General features: G+C 35.5%; 1 pseudogene; it reads right to left on the bottom strand.

Moving 5' to 3' along the window:
- Positions 1 to 2,719: 2,719 nt before the first annotated feature.
- On the bottom strand, positions 2,720 to 6,456 carry LOC137715666 (putative disease resistance protein RGA3; annotated as a pseudogene).
- Positions 6,457 to 8,334: the final 1,878 nt, after the last annotated feature.

Here is an 8,334-nt window from a genome sequence, read left to right as displayed (position 1 = left end):
GGAACTATCGGTTGTCAATAGAAGCTAATGAAGAAAATGCCAGTTGAGAAGAATTATGGATCAGGTTATTCTTAAATCACAGGGAGAACAAGTCTGGCCCTTTACAACAAAAAGTAATCATCTGAAGATGAATAATTAAGTCCCCTTCAAATTTGAGGGCAACATATATTTCTCAGCAACCTCACGAAACATTTGAGAAATTACATGCTGCAACTTAGTGCCAACAAAGCTGCAGGAAGGAAATTACCATGAGCATCAATGTTCAAACTGTTTATGTTAATCAAAACAGATAGCCTGATATGACCGCAGCAGAAAAGCTCGCATACTTTATATGTTGCAATTTTCGCAGCAGGAACACCTCTCCTCTAGCACTATCGTTTCCTAGGCCATAAAAGTATACATCCCCTGCCACCCCTGAGACAGAGTGAGTTCCATGAATGGAAAAAAATCCCTCGAAGACTCTCATGACTAATATCAAGGTCCAATGAGCTTGCTGCAAAATGAACTTTCATATGGTTTACAAAGTATTACCAACTACAGAGGCAACACAAGCATACAATTTGTGTTATGCATGCGGAACATATACAGGCGTTATGCAGAACATTCTTGTTTACGATTTAGTTATTGTTTGTTTTGACAAAAAAGAATAACGACCGGAAGTATTAATTTGGTTTATAAATGTTTGAACGAGTGACTAGCAGATTATGTCATAACTGAAAATAATGGAAACTAACTTGTTGCAACGGAAATTTTTGCAGCCTTCACAAGCACCTTTCTACCTCTTGGGAGGCAGACCAAAACCTTCGTCTTTAGAGCTCTCAAGTTCTTGCCAAATCCCACAATCGAACACACCAACAATAATATCACTCTCGATAATTGCATTTTAACCACCTTTCTTACGGAATCTCAAAAAGTCCCAAGATCTTGAATTCTCTGCTAGGAAAGATCCAAAAAACACAAGAATATCACTCTTGATAATTTCAGCAATAATATTGGTAACAGTTCATCAACATTATTAACCTGAAAACAAGTCTTGGGATAATAAAAACAAATTTCCTCATTGTGCATGAACCAATGAAATCGACTGATGGTTGAACTACTAAATCCGCTTCGAATTCAATGTATTTCTCAACAACAACATTATGAGCCAATTCAGAGATACATGCTAGCTTGAAAAGGACTGTAAGGCAAGTATATTACTGAACAAGGTAGAATGAGAAATTTAACATGCAGTGGATGAAAGAAGGACGAAACAATATCTAAAACAACAAAAACCACTTTTCTGAAGAAAAAAAACAAATTTCCTCTGTTTGCACCTAATGCACTACATCGTTCCAGTTGAGTATTAGGGTCATGAGAAATGCCAAAGGATGCTAAAAGAGTTATATATGCCAACAGGAAACACAACATATATAGTAGGTGACTTAATTACTAGAAGAGAAAAGGAGGTGGAGTTTGAAAAACTTACATTGCGTAATTCACTACGACAGTAAATTGGCGACGCATTGCATAGGTTTGCCAGGGGGTAGATTAGATTCATCAAATTCTTGTGATTCCTAATCCCCAGCGCTATAAGGGATGTAAGGTTACCCAAAAAGTCTGGTAAAGCCTCCACTCCCTCACATACAGACTTGCATTTGTAGCCCACTACTCACCACTTATTGGGAATAGGATGAAAAGCCGAGCCTGTGCAAACTGATAAGATTACATTTTGTTTTTGTGACAAGTATCGAACAAAGGATGTTGATCCAATGTAATTAAAGGTATGAGAGCTTACCAGTTTGTCCAAAATAAAAATGATTCAAGCAAGAGTTTCTACCAGACTCCCAATTCTGCCTGGTCAAATATAACAACAAAACAACTTAGGAAATATATAGTACTGAACAAATTTTAACTTTTCAACTGATAGTACACAGAGCTTGGAAATATCATCTAGCATTGCATCTAAGATTCTTTTATCTAATCTCTGCAATAATGCGGGTAATTTACAATGTAATTACTGTTCTTATGATTCAAAAATCAGTTCAGATTTCACAAGTAACCATAAAAATATCCGTCCAATATCTTTGTATATAAGGATAATAACAGACAGAGAGCAATTTCAGCAATTCTATATACTATATGAACATGATTTTACTTGGCTTCTGGAAATATTTGATTAAAAAGGATTCAAGACCAAGAACGGGTAATTAAGAAGCTTGCTACCTTGATAAGTACTATAACTTGAGGTATATTATTGAGAAATGAAGGTTAAGCATATCCGTACCTGTACTCAATTTGCAGCTATTGAGCATGACAAAAGAGATATAGATGCCACTGGAAAACATAACATACAAGTAAGTGAAAAGTCAAGTGTAGAATGCATTTAGAAGAGAAGAGGAGGTGCGGATTTGAAAAGCTTACATGGATTAATTTCAATGTGGAAGTTGGAGCCATTTGGAGTCGTTTGTACATAAAACTGGAATACAAGTAATCTCGGAGAAGTGTGGCCTTGCACACCATGAAATTTGGTATTTCCAATACAAATTTGTTGTAGCTTGGTAAGGTGCTGCCTACCTTCCATCCAATTGTTGTGAGACTCAGTGAACTGATTTAAAAGAACAGGGAGGAAGGATAAAAAAGTTTTGTTATACTAGTATAAATTTGTTTGTAGTAGTTGAGACGAATAAACGAACAAAAGAAACAAACATATAATTAACATGAACTCTGTAATTTGATTTCAAGAATTTAAAAACCTACTTATGATATCTGAAATGTGAGAAATCTTAGGCCAATCTGTGCTGATGTCCCTGCTGCATCTTTGTTTTAGAAGGGGATGACATCCAATAATATACAAAGTTTGTAATTTGGTGAGGCGTTGCATAGCTTGGACACTAGGTAAATTGAACAAATTCTTGCAATCTTTAATCACTAGATGTGTAAGGGATGTAAGGCTACCCAACCATTCTGGCAAAGTCTCCACTCCCACAATGATGTTAGAGAAGTGAGGTGTTGAATTTGTTGAAGCAGAGACTTGAGCTTAGGCCAACCCGTCAAGGATAACCTTGTCAGTTGCATTAATGATCCAAATTGAAAATCAGGGAAGGAATCGAGCTCCTCCGAGAACCCACCGATGTTCAATCCCTCCAACCGCGAGAGCTGTTGTAACCCCATCGGCAGATATTTAAGCTTTCACCAATTTATAATCCTCAAATAACGGAGAGAAGTGACTATTTCCAGCGACTCAAGAGAGAGTGGGAATTGCAGACCGCTCACCCAACTTTCCAATCCTTCACAATCTCCAATCGTCAGTACTCCAAGGGAGGTGAAGGTGCGCAAATCTGAAAAAGATTGTAGACTAATGCTGCTACTTTGGACACCAATCCATGCTTGGGCTTCCACTTATATCCAAACGCTGAAGAGAGGAACATTGTTGTGGAAGAGCAGGTAAGCTTGATAATTCTTTGCATTCATTGATTACCAACATCTGAAGAGAGGACACGCCGTCTTTAATTTCAATTGATGTCAGATTATTACCATCAAATATAGTCAATTCCACGAGAGAGGCCCATACACTCAGTGGGCCTGATAGTCCATTACAATTCCTAATATACAACAGGCGACAAGATGCAAGGGTGTCAAATGGGTGCAGTACTCTAACCCACTTGGTAGGCTTGACAATCCTTCACAATCATCAATATATAATTCTCGAAGAGATGCCATGCCCTGTGTAATTGGAATCAACTCTAGACTAGGACAGTGTTTAGTGGTCAACTGCTTAAGGCATGGAAAAACCACTACTTTTTGTGCTGACATCGTTGGTGCTTCCTTCCATTCAATTAGATCACCACACCAAAAATTTTTTAATACTTTTAGTGCAGGAAATAAAGTAATTATCTCCTTACTTGTCGTGACTACATTGTGGACATGATTATAACCGTAGAACTCATCTCCAACAAATTTCAAGTTAGCCATTCCACTAATCTCAAGCTCCGTAAGATTGGGTAGATGACCGAGCGGTGGGACTCCTTCACATTTGTCGCATCCAAGTAATTGAATCTTCTTCAAGTTGTTGAGTGGTAATGGCTTACTCATCATCCACGATGGAAACTTATCGCCCATGAAATTTTCAATACATAAGCTCTCCAACTCAGAATGCGGTCGGAGGCCTTCCAGTACATCCTCATGCTCATTGTTGTTGGTTATTGACCTATCTTTTGTCCATTGGAAGTTTAAATGGCATATTTTCCTCTTATCCTCCAACTTAGCTTTCTTTGCTTCTTCTCCATTCTTTACGTGCTCCAAATTACAAACAATTAACTCACCTTTCAATTGTTTCAAGTCTAGCTTATGTCTTGTTCAAATCAATAAGTTGCTAATGTTGGTTCTTGAATAAGAAAATGCTAACGAAACCACATTTTTATATACCATCTAAAGTACAAGTGATGTGTGCATGTCATGTCAATTACTAATTTTGGTGAAGTCTTTACACCCTCTAGAACACTAATCTACGTAAATTGTACTTTCAAAATTCGAACTCAATTCAATCATCTTGCAAATAGTATGACTAAAATTCGAAGGGATTGGATCAGTTTGTTTGCTATCAACTATCAATTAAATTGAAGATCTTTTAGTCATCCATATGTATTGAACAAATTGACAATGTTGGTACCAAGTAAAATATCCATGATATTAAATAGCTAATATCTATGATTTGAAATGAAATTTAGTAATGAACATCTTTACTTGATGATTATGAAAATGAATAGTTCTGATCATGAAATTTGTATCACATACAAGTCATATTAATTAAATTGACGCAAAATTGAATATAATAACTTCGAATCTAATATTAGGGATGTAAGTGGCATATTTTTATTAGTTTAAGAACTAATTTTTCCGAAAAAATAATTATGGACCTATTTTTCACTCGGGTAATAATTTAAGGACTATCCTCTCTCTAATCCAAAGTTAACACCAAACAGAAGACAGGATAAAGTCCAATCCAAACTAATCGCTACACTTAGTTCAAGCCAAGTAGATTTTAGAGTCAAATTTAAGATTAAAATTGACTTTAAAGTTTCAACTATTAAATTATTAGATTGGAGATAGCCTAACAAATACCAATTTGAGTCATAACAAAATAATTCATCCAATTTATGTCGCCTAACTACTTTAATTGATAGGGTGGTGTATCCCATGGTGTGAATGCAGGTATTGTCCTAATTTATAAATGAAAACATATAAAAAATAAAAATAAAAAAGGTGCAAATTCTATGTCAAGATACATAATAATAGTACGCACCTTTGTCACTAATGGAATACCACCACAATTTTTAGCAATCTCCCTTCCAACTATCTGGAACTCAGGAGCTACATAAGCACTGACATTGGGGAGGGCTCTATCTCTCATGATAGACCAACATTCATCCACAGAAAGTTTTCCCAAATCACGTCGTGGAAGTAGTTTTTCAGAAATTGATGCAACTTTGCCACTGCGGGTAGTGACAATAATTTTGGATCCTCTAGCAGAATAAGCTTTGACAAACATTCTATCAAATTCTCCCATTTTCGGTGATCTTCGCTCCAAACGTCATCAAGTATGAGTAAGTATCTTTTATCTTTCAACTCTTCTTGCAGGTTTGTAAGAATTGCATTCTGATTATTTTTTGAAGGAGCTTTTGCAGGATTAAGAGATTCTAAAATCTGAAGTAGAATTAAATTGACATCAAAAGTGTTCGATACACAAACCCATATTCTCTTTTCAAAGAACTTGTGTATCGAATCCTCATTGTAAACTGACTTGGCCAATGTTGTCTTACCGAGGCCTCCCATTCCCACGATGGCCATAACCGCAAGATTTTCTTGGTTGCTTCGGGAGTCGGTCAAGGTTGTGACTATTTCTGATACAACCTCTTCCCTTCCAACAGTTATTTCATCTCTGCCAATGAGTGAGTTGGTTTGTCTGTCCCATCTAGCTTCCTGAGGGGTTGCATCTATTTTCTTGGAGACTAGACCAATGAAAGCTGCCTCACCCTTGAGAACTACCAAGGATTGGTTGATCTTCTGAATTTTATGTGCCATTTTCAAACGAAATGCAAGTGGATTGGAGAGTGAAAAGAAGTTGAGTACCTTTTTCTTCATATGATTTTGGAGTTCAACTTTACGGCGAACCATATCGTAGTCGAACTCATCCATCAGATCGTCAGCATCATGAGCTATATCTTTAAGTTTCATCACCCACTCCTCCACCGCCTTGACCCGATCCTGTGGTTGGTCGGAAACAGCTCCCAAGAAATCCTGAATGGTGAGTAATGACTGGCGAAGCCGTTTGAGTTCAGCTTTGAAACCCCAAGCGAGACTGAGTTCTTTAGCAGCAAGTGACGCCACCTTCGACAGTATTCCCTCAACAGAAAAAGTAAACACAGTTTCTGCAAGCTTCCCTTCCATGCCGATCGAGTACTGACTGTTCTCTCAATTTTCTCTCAAGTAGATAGAAGGAAAAAAAATGACGATGGCCGGCTGCAATACGACGGATGTGGTTTTAAATACCTTCACAATATTTTTCTCATAATAATTGAAGGACATATTCGATCCTTTGCTTCATAGTTTAAGTGAAGGACATATTCAATCAATACTTTCACAATATTTTTCCTTAGACAACTTATGATCCAACTTTCTCATAATAATTGAAGGACATATTCGATCCTTTGCTTCATAGTTTAAGTGAAGGACATATTCAATCCCTTGCTTTATACTTTAAGCGAAGGACATATTCAATCCCTTGCTTTATAGTTTATACACATCTAGTTCTTTCCTTACGTTATGTTTCCATGTATCTTACGTTTCGAATTGAATGGTTCTTCGTGATGCCTTGAGTGTACTTGGTCATTATGAATTGCACGGGCTTATATTTAAACAAGTCATAATAAAATGACGATTGATGGCAATATTGCAATCTTTTTTGCTTATAAGCTATGTGTCTATACTTTCTGGTTCATTTGTTCTTTCCTTCTTTAATGCGCTCTCATGAATCTTATCATTTGCTAAATTGCTTTCAAGTTCTAACTTTTTTTTATTGATTCCTTTACTGTATGTATTGGTCTTTATGTCTCATTACTGTCGACGTTAACCTTTGCGTTTTGGCTCTTTTTCATCAAATAATCATGAACAAGAATCATGTGTTCGTAAGGAAATTAACAGTTTTAACTTTATTGAAAAGAACAATAAAAAAGTAATACTCCGAAAGCAAAATAAATAGCTACGCCAAGTAATTTACGAAGATTTTATTTCTTATTAAACAGATGATTACACACCATCTGTACATATATATTTGACATTCCAACTTAGAGGAACCTTTGACGTTTGACAAATCAAGTGGTGAGTAAAGGTTGCTTGATTTGTGAACCATATGGATTATCATATATATATATATATATATAGATTAACAAGTTTCTATTTCGTGGCGGAAATAAGATCCAAAATGGGCTGAACAACAAAAGATGAAGTTGCACCACAAAGCATGCAATAGCATTAAATTGTGCCAAGCGTAAAAACACAATATTTTCGAGAATAATAATGTCCACCAATGAAACATATTCATTTGCAAATTGTTGCAGACTCACAAATATAGTTTACACATTTTCTTTCTAAAATCTAATTTAACAATTGACGCAATGCCTAAACTTGGACATCAATATCATTAAAATATCATCACTATATATAATTCAAACTTGTTCAACAAAACAAAGTCATTAGAAGCTTAGAGTTAAGTAGAGCTTGTTCTTATATACTGGGCTCACAAAATAAAAATTAAAAAAGGCCCATAATGATCTCTTGTGACAAGAAAGCCCACAATTTCTTACTTGAAATTAGGCGCCCATTTTTCTTGCACCATAAAGTGAGACGGTTTAATGTTAACCTTGTTAAGAAGTCTAAGTGACTAGGACGGTGATAATGAGTTACGATTGGAATAAGGAGGATATATTCAAATTGGGATTTTGAGGAATTTTTTTTTTTTTTAATGAATTTAAGGGATATTCAATCAGGATTTTAAATAATTTTTTGAGATTCAAGGTGTATTTAATCAGGATTTTATGATAGTTTGTTGAAATCCTTATAAATCCAGGAGTATTCAATTAAGATTTTAAAAAATTTTATAACATTTGTATTCAATTATAAATTGATTTTAAAGAATTTTAAAAAGTTGAGGAATTAGAGGGAATTAGAGAAATTTCATAATGTATTTTAAGCATATACAAATCTCACATCTCTCCATGAGATTTCGAGGAAATTGAATCAAAATTTTATATGAAATCTCTATAATCAATTAATGTCACATCTCGGCCTGAGGCG

The sequence above is a fragment of the Pyrus communis genome, chromosome 14 (assembly GCF_963583255.1).
Source record: "Pyrus communis chromosome 14, drPyrComm1.1, whole genome shotgun sequence".
NCBI classification, from domain to species: Eukaryota; Viridiplantae; Streptophyta; class Magnoliopsida; order Rosales; family Rosaceae; genus Pyrus; species Pyrus communis.
This window is presented reverse-complemented; position numbering and strand designations above follow the sequence as displayed.